A 13326-nucleotide genomic window follows, 5' to 3' on the forward strand; every position below is an offset into this window, starting at 1 on the left:
TGACTAGCCCAGCTGGCATATGTTGGAGTGCACAAGCTGATCTGGTTCCCCAGATAAGCCTCCACAGCTCAAGTGGCAGAGCAGGGAATCAAACCCGGTTCTCCAGATTAAAGTGCACCTGCTCTTAACCACTACATCATGCTGGTACTTGTCACTGGAAAAGATGGTGTGATTAGTGCAGAGAGATGTGATGTAGCTCTGCAACTGGCTGAAGTAAGGTAACGTGGGTCCTTGAGCAGGGTCACGGCTTCCGTGTCTCCTGATCCCACGAACTGCCATTTATTCCCTGACGTTTTCCTCTCCCGGCAGCCAAGCTCCCCTCAGCCCTGCCAGAGTGTTTGTCTTGTGATCGTACAGTGGCTTTCGAGCTGTCGTCTGTGACAAACGCATCAGGCATTCTGATTAAGATGCAAGTCGAGTTGATGACATCATGTCTTAAGTAAAGTTCAGGAGGCGGCATATTTCTTTTCTCCCTCCAACTTGCAAGCGACAACAGCATCCTGGCCGCACTGTGCTTCTTTTTGGGTGTGACCTGAGCTGTTATGGATTCTGCCTCCTTTCATATAGCTCTGCAGCAGGCCTTTAGGACAGTGTTTTGTTCCCCTAGCAACAAAGGCCACGCTTTCATGGGCTGTTTTTGCTTGTAATTCTTCTTGAAAACTCCTGCTGCCAGTTATGATGTAAATTAAAATATTTGTAAAGTTTACTTACTTTTACTACTAGTTTCTGCTCCCCCCCCCCCCCGGTGAAATTTGACATAGCTCTGATGTTTTGAATATAAACTGAAAAAGCTATTTTAGTTTTTCTAAGAGTGTGATATTATGCCCAAGTGGTACCAAGTGGTGGACTTTGGAAGATCAACACAAGCACAGTTCATGTTGTAAAATTGTTAGAGAATTCCAAGCTCGTTTGGCAGACTAGAGTTCCCATAGTTCCTTGGAGGGATCCAAGATAGTGAGCAATTAAAAATCAGTTCAAGTTTTTAATATGGAAGAAAACGTAGGCTGGGAACAGGAATTATGGGCACAGCGCAAGGATATTTGGCCAGGTTTGGAGAACTTAAAAAGGCTGTCCTGAACCAGACTTCTATTTCATGATGGCAATCAAGGACACCATTCACTGTCCAAAGAACTCGCTCCAGATGTTCATCCTTATCTTGCCTCTCAGTTATTTGAATATAAACCTCTGCTCTCTTCTGGTTTCCTCAACTTCCACTTATAGCCAAAAGAAGGGAAAAAGACAATTTTTTTCCTTGGGCATCCTTGGAGCCCTTCCAGAAGTACCTGGGAATCATGCGTTTCTCCTAACTCCGTGGTGGCGAACCTTGGGCACTCCAGATGTTATGGACTACGATTCCCATCAGCCCCTTCCAGCATGACCAATTGGCCATGCTGGAAGGGGCTGATGGGAATTGTAGTCCATAACATCTGGAGTGCCCAAGGTTTGCCACCACTGTACCTAACTATACTTCAGACCCCAGGTAGAGTTGGCGCCTGGACATCTACCAGTATTACATCCCTCCAGATGACAAAAATCAGTTTTGTTGCAGCAAATGGCTGCTTTAGAAAGTGGGCCCTCTGGCAACACACCCTGCTCAAGGTCCCTCCCCTCTCTAAACTTTGCCCTCCTACAACATCTCCAGATGTTTCCTCACCCAGAGCTGGCAAACATGGGCCTCAGGAGAGAAGTCTAGGTGTCACCAAAGTGAGTTTTGCAGGTTTGCAAGGATTTGTACCATGACCTTCCATATTCTGATCCCGGACTCTTCTGCTGACTTTAAAAGGTTCACAGCCGAGTGACAAATTTGTGAACCGTAATCTATATATTTACTGTTTCCCAGATAGTTCTCCAGACAGACCTTGTGTCTGGGGACTGACGGTTCTTGGTTGAAGTCCAAGGAGTCCTGCCAGTGAACGTTTCCCCCCAGTCCGTCCCCTGATCAGAGCGTGTCTTCCATTTCTGCTGATAAGATACTGCACAGAAATTAGGACGTTATTTCCTCTTGAACTTTGTGGAGACTGGCAGATGTCCACATTTCTAGCTCCAGTGAAACTAATTCCATTAGGAATTTGATGAGTAGCAAATTAGACAGACAACATGACCCCTTAGCCCCGGTTTGCATTTATTGGTCTAGAGGACCATCGCACACAAATGTGTACAAAGGGAAGAAATTCCGCTTGACTTTGGAGTCCTTGATAATCATCTCCCATTTGGGCTACTCTGTGTCACAACCGAACATTTCTCACCAGCCAGACAGTTTGGTGAGTCATTGGCTCTTGTTTTATGTTTGTCTCTTATTAGCCATGTGGGATTGGGAGAGTTGTTGGGCGGGCGCCATAGAGCATGATCCTGGGTGTTCTTCTGCTCTTCCAGCGGCTACATCCTGGTTAGACGTCTCTGTGATTGGTGTAGACTTCCCTGAAATAGCCACCCTTTAGCAAGACTTAGTTGTAGGTTTGTACAAAACCCAAAAATAACATTTTGTAGACAAACATTTCAGCTCCAGCCTTTCTGCATGTTTCTCTGACTAGAGAATAATTATAGAATCTGGCTCCGGCTGTGCTCCTGAAGATTGTGGGTTTTTAAGGACTTCAGGTTTTTGGCTGCCTTGTTTAAGACCGTTGGCCAGTTTGTGTATAAGCTCTGTTTTAAACGCTATTTTTTAGCTCATTATGGTTTCCTTCTTCTTTTTCTAATGGCCCTTGGTTCTGAGCACTCAGATAAAGAGCCTCCCAGGGCAAGACGGGGTCCATTAAACATCTGTTACTATTGGTGTGCGAGCAAGCCTGCCAGTCCGTCAAGGCCAGAGTATGCAAAGTCTCCTTAACTGTTTAAGCCAACTTGAGCCTGAACTATGACCGGCAGATTAGATTTTGGCAGTCTCTCTAAACCAAATAACTTTGCAAATAGAACAAGCAAAGCCTTTGGAACAAACGTCCTCCAGTATCCACAATGGCTTGTATCGGTCTTGAATGTGTCTTCACGGTCTAGGTAGGACACCTCTGTCGTTCTGTTCTCATTTTCCACCCCTGAATGATGAACACAAGAAATCTCTATTGAAAAGCTAGCATCTGCCGTAAGAGCCTGATTTTTACCAGCAAATTTACTTGTTAACTGTTCACTTCAATAGCCAGGTGCTAGAGTGAGAAAATAGGCTTCAGTTTCAGGCCAGACGAACTAGTGTGGACTTATCTTAACTCAGATCCAAATGACCCTGAAATTGTCATGATTGGGTAGGAGTAAAGTAAGTTGGACACTTGTTCGGGCATCTAAAACATTCAAATCCAAGTCACCTTAGTCGCAGTATAAAGCAAAACCATTTCAGAGAATGATTTACTGTCATTAGGGACAAACCAATCATCCTTGATTGTCTAAAAGGCATGATTGGGGCTATGATAACGTGTCAAGTTCCCAAAGGAGTGCATAAAGCTTTCTAATGATTTCATTGCATTTTCAAACACCAGCCAGCGATACAAATACCAAACTCCTAGAAGATTGTATTGAAGTTCTACATTTGCAAGCCAAGAAGCAATTAGATTTTCCCACTCTTGGCTGCCAATATAGTCAGAGTAGTTAACTTGCAACCTGAAAACAAGGGCATTAGTAAGAAACCTAAGGCTCAAGAATCCACTCTCAGAATGAAGTTGCTTTAAGGCAATCCAAGAATTTCACTTTGCTGTGGGATGAAATATCAGATCATGAACAAGACCAGCCACGTACAGTAACAGCTTCTGAACAAATTGTTTCCCCATTGTTAAGTGGCTGAAGGTCCATCTAAAAGAGGTGGTGGACAATAAACTGTAGCTGTGTGCAGCCCCAGTTTGAATGGAATCAACATATGAAAGGAAGAGAGTATTTAGTCCTTCAACCAGAGGCGTATAGCCTAGAGGGAAATGGGGTTACCCATGTCCCCGGGCGCACACCTTTCGGTCATGTGGGGGGACACCAGGGCCCCCCCACATGTCAAAACGGCGTGTGCCCCAGCCGCACACCACCGACCTCCCGCCCTCTGTGCAGGCCAGCTTTTGCCCTCCCCTGCCTGGCCCTGCCTCGAGCCCCGCCCCCCTGAGCGCAGGAGGCGCCCGGAGAAGGTGTTGACTTTGGGCACCATTTCCCCCCAATACGCCTCTGCCTCCAACCCCCACTTAGTTCCACTGATTGAAACTGCCCCCCGTCTCCACACAAATATTAATGCTGAAATGAAAATGTCCAGCAAAAGATGGTTATCTGTCTTTTTTGTTTGCCATGGTTAATAACAACATGGAGGTGGACCAGTTCCATTTAGCAAATCTATGCTAGGAGGAAATATTAGCCCCATTCTGGCCTCCGGGGGCAGGCTTGACGAAGTCAAGGGCCCTTTTGGATGACAAATAAACTTTTTAAAAGAAAACCAGGAAGATCTAACCATGAACCTTCCAAGATCTTGTCTAGTTTCACCATGAGAAAACCACCCTTGCGGGTAAAGTGCTCCGTAAGAGTCCAGGGAAACCAGAGCAGCAGGCACACAGTGCTTTTCCACAACAGTCTTTTTGAGGCACCGAATGCTGCTAAACATGCGTCGAATGCAAAGCCTTTTCTTCCGAGCGGCCTCTAATCGGTTGCAGAGGGACCTGCATGAAGTAACTGCAAGATAATATCCTTAATTGCTTCCCACTTTTAATCACTGGTTTGCAGGAAAACACTCCTCTGAGTCAAAGCCAGCTTTCCAATCTGATTTCCGCTGCGAAGTGTTTGCTTTTGTCTTGTTGTGCAGGGAAACTTATTTGCTTGTGGATGATTCCTTATTAAACAGGACAAATCATCGTTTGATTTTGCCGGGAATTGAATCGGCCTCCATCTGCCTTTGGTGAATGTCGTTTCAAAACCCACACGCGGACGCCGTTATTTCTTCACTGTGTGGCAGCAGACCTAACCTGCTTAGACCTTTCTGAAGCTGGATCCCATTCATGTTTGCCTTGCAATGAGTATACCGCCCTGTCCAGTGTTGGGTTGCCAGCTCAAGACTGGGAAATTCCTGGAGGGTTTGGGGGTGGAGCTTAGAGAGGGCATGCTTTGGATAGGGAAGGACCTAAGCAGGGTATGATGTCACAAATTTCACCTTCCAAACCCTCAATTTTCTCCAAGAGAATTGATCTCTCTTTTGCTTGGAGATCGGATGCAATTCCTAGAGCTCTCCATCCTCAGTGTGATTTACTCCCAAGTAAGCCTGCAGGGGATTGCTGCTCAGTCCTGGGAAAACAGTTTCACCCTGAGTGAGTCACATGGGGGGCGGGGGGAATAAGTCCTCTCTAGGTGTCTCTGGGCTCCCAGGGTCTCGGGAGAGGCCCTTTTCTCCATCTGTCAGGCGCTGCTCCTTCCCTTTCACTTAGGCTCATTCTGCACATGCAGAATAATGCACTTTCAAACTGCTTTCAGTGCTCTTTGAAGCTGTGCAGAATGGCAAAATCCACTTGCAAACAGTTGTGAAAGTGGTTTGAAAACGCATTATTTTCCGTGTGCGGAAGGGGCCTTAGTGTCAGCTGCCGACAGTATTTTGTGTCTCCTGAAGCATCCTTAGAAGAAGAAGAGTTTGGATTTATATCCCCCCTTTCTCCCCTGCAGGAGACTCAAAGGGGCTGACAATCTCCTTGCCCTTCCCCCCTCACAACAAACATCCTGTGAGGTAGGTGGGGCTGAGAGAGCTCCGAGAAGCTGTGACTAGCCCAAGGTCACCCAGCTGGCGTGTGTGGGAGTGTACAGGCTAATCTGAATTCTCCAGATAAGCCTCCACAGCTCAGGCGGCAGAGCTGGGAATCAAACCCGGTTCCTCCAGATTAGATACACGAGCTCTTAACCTCCTACGCCACTGCTGCTTAGTCGGCAGGTTGTGCTCCTGGTCCCCTCCCTTCAGCTCCACGTATAAAGTCAAGTTTTTCTTTCTTGGAGGATGCTCCACGTGCCTGTTGGCGGGCCCCTGGACTTCCCTGGAACATTAGAACGGGAGCTGGTTGTTTTACTATCTGATAGTGATGTTCCATAGTCAACAGCCCGGTCATCAGCCGAGGCTCTGGTTCAGAGTTCTGCTCGACTCGCCGTAACCACAAGTGCTTTTTTATGGGTTTTCTCTCCTGCCCGCTCTCCCCCTGCTTCCCGCACAGAGTTATAGACCCGTATCCTAAGGGAGGCTCTGCTGGCCCCTTTTGGAGACACGCTGTTCTTTTTCAGAGTACTCTGGGAGTGGGATGGAGAATTAGTTGGCTCTCTATCACGTCCTCCTTTTCTTTATATTTTATTTGTTTCCATTTGTGTGTGTGGCTGTGCGTGTGTTTTTATGGTAAGAGCAGAAGGGCCCCGCCGGCATCGGATGAGCGGTCCATCTTGTCCAGCATCCCGTTTCCTGCAGCGTCTGTCTGTCCACGAAGGTCCATAGGTCAGACTGCAAAGGATAAAGCCTTTTGCTGTTGTGTTCCCCCTGTCGCAGTATGCGCTAGAGTGCTTCTGGATGTGGAGGTTCCATTTAGCTTCATGGGATGGTGCTCCCCCATAAACATCATCGGCTGCCAGGTTTTCCTGGCTCTCATTTCAGAAGAGGGGGAGTTTGGAAGTGGCGAAGGATACCAGATGAGAGCTGTTAGTCATGTCTGGAAGAACCTTTGGTGAGATAGAAAGCTAATCTGCTCTCTTGTTTCAGCTACTTCCCAGTGTCCTCGGAGACCCGCATGGGTGCAAAATGTACTAGCAAAATATTAAGAACATAAGAACATAAGAACTAGCCTGCTGGATCAGACCAGAGTCCATCTAGTCCAGCACTCTGCTACTCGCAGTGGCCCACCAGGTGCCTTTGGGAGCTCACATGCAGGATGTGAAAGCAATGGCCTTCTGCTGCTGCTGCTCCTGAGCACCTGGTCTGCTAAGGCATTTGCAAGCTCAGATCAAGGAGGACCAAGATTGGTAGCCATAGATCGACTTCTCCTCCATAAATCTGTCCAAGCCCCTTTTAAAGCTATCCAGGTTAGTGGCCATCACCACCTCCTGTGGCAGCATATTCCAAACACCAATCACATGTTGCATGAAGAAGTGTTTCCTCTTATTCCTCAAGGGGGTGGACAGGAAAGGGCTTATACATTACCAGCAGCTGTCACTCAGGGAACGGTTGCCCTCCACTGCAGCAGGAAGAGTTAATCAACCCAACAGTGGTTCCCGAAAGCAGCCCTTTCCTTTTCCATGTAGGACTGAACAGCATTGATTGGTAGAAAGGGAGGGATAGGGTGTTGTGGGTTTTCCGGGTTGTATGGTCGTGTTCCAGTAGCATTTTCTCATGACATTTCTAGATGCCAGTCACAGATGCAGGGGAAAAGTCAGGAGAAAATGCTACTAATTCTGGCTATCACTTTGACTTTCAGAAAACCTAACATAGTGATTCCAACTGTGAAAGCCTTTGACAGTACAAGGGAGGGATGCCTTCTGCGGGAATGGCTAAAGTGGAGGCCAAATCCATCCCCTTTCCCGGTCACTGAGACTCAAGCAAGTTGTCATCTGCATGGCCCTGCCGTGGGTTCTGTTTCTTGGTTCTGCTTCAGGGCGATGAGATGCCGGCCTTGGTTGATGTCACCAGAACATGTGGAGAGCAGCTCAGGGAAGAAGCTCCTCCAAACATCCCCCGAGAACACCCAATCCGAGTTTGGCAGCCTCCTCGGCCGGAGCAGCGTTCAGAACATGACAGCTGAGAGTAGCTGGGGCTCCGAGGAGCTTGCCTGTCATTCTCCGCTGCATTTGGATCCGGTGATGTCATAGGCTGTTCGCTGTTCTCTCTGACTTCAAATCCCTTCCAGCTGAGCTGAGAGTTCACGTCCCGTGATTTCCTGTGTTCCTCAAGAGCTGAGGATTTCCCCCGGGAGCTGTTTGTTGTTCCTTTGTGTTCCTCCGCCATTGCTGTTGCCACCCATATGCGGCCGCCGCCCATGCACATTTGGGTCTGCTGATGTTCCAGAGACAGGCGCTCAGAACTCCCCTTGGCTCTTTCCCTTGGTGCTCTTCTTCTAAGCATAGTGTGAGCCTCAGACGGCTGATCTCAATGCTGCAGTGATTTATTTGTTTGGAGCATAACGTCATCCGTCCCTTTGAACTGTCTGAACCATTAAACTGCATCCTTCTGCTGTCCGCTGGACTCCTGGACCAGTTTCAATAAACGTTACATCAAACAGGAGTGTATGGGACCCTAGGAGTCGCCTGAAGCTGAGGGTCTGGGAATGGTCGACCCTGACCCGTGGCGACTGGAAGAACCCCTTTCAGTACCCACATCTCAAAAAGGATATCGAAGAGATAGAAAAAGTGCAGAGAAGGGCAACAAGGATGATTGAAGGATTGGAGCACCTTCCTTATGAGGAGAGGCTGCAGCATTTGGGGCTCTTTAGTTTGGAGAGGAGACGTCTGAGGGGGGATATGATTGAAGTCTATACAATTATGCATGGGGTAGAAAATGTTGACAGAGAGACATTTTTCTCTCTTTCCCACAATACTAGAACCAGGGGGCATACACTGAAAATGCTGGGGGGAAGAATTAGGACTAATAAAAGGAAACACTTCTTCACGCAACGTGTGATGGGGGTTTGGAATATGCTGCCACAGGAGGTGGTGATGGCCACTAACCTGAATAGCTTTAAAAAGGGTTTGGACAGATTTATGGAGGAGAAGTCGATCTCTGGCTACCAATCTTGATCCTCCTTGATGTGAGATTGCAAATGCCTTAGCAGACCAGGTGCTCAGGAGCAGCATCAGCAGAAGGCCGTTGCTTTCACATCCTGCATGTGAGCTTCCAAAGGCACCTGGTGGGCCACTGCGAGTAACAGAGTGCTGGACTAGATGGACTCTGGTGTGATCCAGCAGGCTAGTTCTTATGTTCTTATGTTCTTAACCCAAGTACCTTTGCCAGGTCCCTTATAGTGCACTTGCTTACTCATGACCACGGAAAGCCCTGGGCTTGCTGATGACAGAGAACGAAGTTTCCAATAAATATGCCAGCAGGCATCAAGTGTGACATTAAAAACCAGCAAAGAGGGAACAGCACACTTACATTGTGGTCATGTGCCTTGTCAGAAGGAAAAAGCTTCCCGTGAAACCTTTTCTAAAGAAAGGCTGCCATGTTTCTCTCTCTAGACCACTGAAAGTGGCACCCTTCCAAAGGTTGGGGCTGTCACAGAAAAGGCCTAAGCTGAAGATGAAAGAGCACTCTGGTGGGGGCAGGTGGTGTGTGTGTGTGTGTGTGTGTGTGTATGTGTGTGTGTGTGTGTGTGTGAGCGCACGCGCGTACACGCACACACATCTGTGATGAGCAGAACTCCTTGTGTGCCAGCATGCTGTAGTGGTTAATAGCAGGTGGACTCTAATCTGGAGAACTGGGTCTGATTCCCCACTTCTCCACATGAGCAGCAAACTCTTCTCTGGTGATCTGGATGTGTTTCCCTGCTCCTACACATGCAGCCTGTTGGGTGACCTTGAGCTAGTCACAGTTCTCTCCCAACTCTCTCAGCCCCACCTACCTCACTAGGTGTCTGTCGTGGGAAGAGGAAGGGAAAGGAGCTTGTAAGCCTCCTTGAGTTTCCTGACAGAAGAGAAAGGCGGGGTATAAATCCAAACTCTTCTTCTTCTTGGAAAGCTCAGAGGAGTTGGCATCCTTTGGAACAGACGCCGTAGGAATGACAGGAACATAAGAAAGTTCTGATCTTGGACTACAGTAAAAAGGAAACAACTCTTTGCAGGCGGCATCTGGTTTGAATATAGCGAGCCGCAGCCCACCAGATGTTGTCTATCTCATGTCTGTCAGGTTGCCCCAAAATGGCATTTCCCATTAGTTTTGTATCATTAACCTGAACTTGATGGGCTTCGAATTTCTTCTGGTCCTTAAGCATAATTGAAGGCTGTTCAGAATAAGATATTTCCAAGTCAATCAAGAGCCAGTGATACACGCAAAAACTAAAAGCAGATGATGGAGCTGGGGTGGGTAGGTGGTGGTCATATTTATTGTGCCAGGAAAGAGTTCAGATAATGAACCCTCTCTGCGAAATTATTGTTTTTTCCTTCTGCCTCCTGGTAGAATTGAAATTGGTTTTAGTTTTCATAGTGTTTTGGAAAGGGATCATGGAGAGGAAATCTGAACTAGGCTTGCCTAGTGGATAAAGTTTGAGCAAATAACATTTTGGCAGATTTGCAGTGTAATCCAAAGCAGTGTTATGCCCTTCTATGCCCACAAACTCCAGTGGACTTAGAAAGGGTGTAACTCTTCAGGATTGTGCTGTTAAGGTGCAGTTTTGAATCTGGATAATGCGGGGCAGGATACTCAAACCATCCCCTCGGTGGCATGCTTTTGATTTTACGTGAATCCAAACTTAAATATATTTCAAGGTAGCTGCTGCTCATTTGTACTGCGAAAAAAAGAGAATACTTTCTTGGTTGTCAGCGTGATCTAGTGGCTAAGAGCAGGTGGATTCTAATCTGGAGAACCCGGTTTGATTCCCCACTGCTCCACCTGAGTGGCGGAGGCTTAGCTGGTGAACCAGATGTGTTTCTACACTCCTACATTCCTGCTGGGTGACTTTCTCAGCCCCACCTACCTCACAAGTTATCTGTTGTGAGGAGAGGAAGCCACCTTGAGTCTCTTTACAGGAGGGAAAGGTGGGGTATAAATTCAAACTCCTCCTCCTCCTCCTTGACTTCATGTGTGTGCTGAAAACAGGGGATCAGGGAAGGTCCCATGTATCTCTCTCTCTTTTTTGTGAGAGAAGAACCCTGTTCGTCAGCTTAGAAGTCTTGCCTCATAGCAGTGGTGGAGCAGCAGTGGCGTAGGAGGTTAAGAGCAGGTGCACTCTGATCTGGAGGAACCGGGTTTGATTCCCAGCTATGCCGCCTGAGCTGTGGAGGCTTATCTGGGGAATTCAGACTAGCCCAGGGGTAGGGAACCTGCGGCTCTCCAGATGTTCAGGAACTACAATTCCCATCAGCCCCTACCAGCATGGCCAATTGGCCATGCTGTGACAGTATGGACCCTAGGCTGATCTGGAACTGGTAGGATCCCTGAACTATCTGAAGAGCCTGGCATTCAGATGCACTCCCACACACGCCAGCTGGGTGACCTTGGGCTAGTCACAGCTTCTTGGAGCTCTCTCAGCCCCACCTGCCTCACAGGGTGTTGTTGTGAAGGGGGAAGGGCAAGGAGATTGTAAGCCCCTTTGAGTCTCCTTCAGGAGAGAAAGGGGGGATATAAATCCAAACTCTTCTTCTTCTCTTCTTCATAGCCCATAATCACAAACCCTCGACACTGTCGTTTTCCTCCTAGCCGTTAGTTTGTAATGTTTACCCAGAGCATCTTAAGGCAAGTTGCATAACAAAATAGTTCCCTCGTGAACAGCTGATAAGCTGCCGCCACCTTACAGGTAGCGAGGTTCTCATGTATGCAAGCTGCTTCCGTGGCCCACGAGAAGGAAAACCAGTACACATTCCTCTCTGTATGTTGCTGGGTTTTATTGTTGTTTTTAAACGAAGAAGAAGCAACCTCGGGATTTGCTCAGCCTAATAAACCCCCCACCCCAATTACCCAAAATAGCGGCCATAAAAATGTACTCTGCAAACTTAAGCAAGATGGCTTGGCAGCTGGGAGGTGGAGGAGCTCGTCCCCCTTGATGGAAACAATGCTTTGCTGCTTTTACCACACATCTTCCTGCTTGGAACTGTGTGCTGTCGAGGGTGAACATATATGTGGTGGCGGTTCCTTGAATAGCAGTAAACATTAATGGAGCAAGCATGGGATCGGAGCAGTTCCTGGGTTCTGGGAGCCCTGCCTTGAGACAGGAACCTGGGGAGGGGGCAAAGGGAGAATGCATTGCAGTTTAATTCTTTCCCCCTAGTTTGGCAGTGAAATGCTAATTGGGGGGCTATTGGTTGCAGATGGGAGCTATTTTTAAAAAGGAATGAAGCGCTGGGGGCGGGAGAGGAAGGTCAGGGTTGTATAGCCTGGCTTGGATTCCTCATTCTACTATTACAAGGATTTGTATTCTAGCCACCATGACTTGGAGTCACTGGAGCAAACAAAAAAAAAATCCAAATTGCTCTATGTGGGGCTCTTGGCAGCCTACTTTGGGCCTTCCCCACCCTTACGTGAGCAGACAGGGGCGGTTCAGGTTGTACGTGTTCCGGTTGTGTACCTTGCAAAGGAGCGTGCGTCCCAGATAGAAAACTTCTCATCTCTGAACAGAATCCAGCTGGCCCACACATGCACAGTTTGACCCACCACCCCTTCCCCATCTGTCTGGTACATATTTATCCTCTGCTTCCCGAGGAGCGTGGGACAGTGTCTGTGTCCCCCACCCCTGCATTTTATCCGAAAGCAGCCCTACTGAGATAGTTTGGGAAGAGAGTGACTGGTTATGTAGGGTTATATAGTGAACTTCACAAGAGATTGGGCCGGTTGACTTTTATATGCAACAATGAAAATGGGGGTCCCCTGCGTGGGTGGAGGGGTGGCCATGACAGGTAGGGCTTTTGCTCAGCAAGGCTTCTGATTGGTCATTGGAGATTTGATGGGCTTTGCAGATTTTTAAAAAACGTTGCTAGGGCAGCAACTGCCATCGCAGCGCAAGGATCTTTACTCTGTGACTGAAGGTCAGCTCCAGCAGCCATTTTGCGGCTGGCTCTGCCTCCTGCAGCGGCTGTTTTGTCACCGCCAATTTTGTGGCTGCACCTACCACGCCGTGTTGGAATTCCCAAGGTGCCCGCAGGCTCAAAAGGATTGGGGGTCCGGGTGTAAAATGTCCTCGTTGACACATTTTTAGGAATTTGGCTGCATTTTATGGCTTGGCTCTCCAGCTTTGCCGAGCCTTCTGAAACGTGGTCACCGTGTGCTTTCCTTATTTTAGCACGCAGCGTGAGAAGTGTTCCAGCAGAGGCTGGTTTAATGAGATGCTTTGTGACAGGATGCCAACCCAGATACCTGAATTGATCCTCTGTTCCGTTCTTGTCAGATACATGGAATGGCGGGATCCCACAGCAGGAATGCTCCCAAAGATCAGAGATAATCCTGTCCTTTGTCTAGGGAGCTCGGGGGCTCATGTGTCCCTTCCCCCTTCTCCACTGTATACTCGCAGCAACCCTGTGAAGTAAATTAAACGGAGGCAGGGCAATGGGTCCAGGGGCTCCCAGTGAAATTCATGGGCCCAGTTCTAATTCCACAATCTTAACTGTAGCACACAGCAGACTTATTGGCAGCACTGCATCAGGAGTTGCACTTCCTGTGAGGAGCACTCTCTTCGTGTGATGGATGGTGGAGAGTCGAGCCACTTCTGGGTCCAGGAGAGG

The 13326-nt window shown here is 48.1% G+C and overlaps 1 protein-coding gene across 3 annotated transcripts in view; it reads left to right on the forward strand.

The window, feature by feature from the left end:
* The window catches only part of LOC125443776 (BTG3 associated nuclear protein), a 172179-nt gene that overhangs the window by 143005 nt on the left and 15848 nt on the right, over positions 1–13326 (forward strand). The gene's annotated exons all lie outside the window — the stretch shown is intronic.

The sequence above is a fragment of the Sphaerodactylus townsendi genome, linkage group LG14, assembly GCF_021028975.2.
Source record: "Sphaerodactylus townsendi isolate TG3544 linkage group LG14, MPM_Stown_v2.3, whole genome shotgun sequence".
NCBI classification, from domain to species: Eukaryota; Metazoa; Chordata; class Lepidosauria; order Squamata; family Sphaerodactylidae; genus Sphaerodactylus; species Sphaerodactylus townsendi.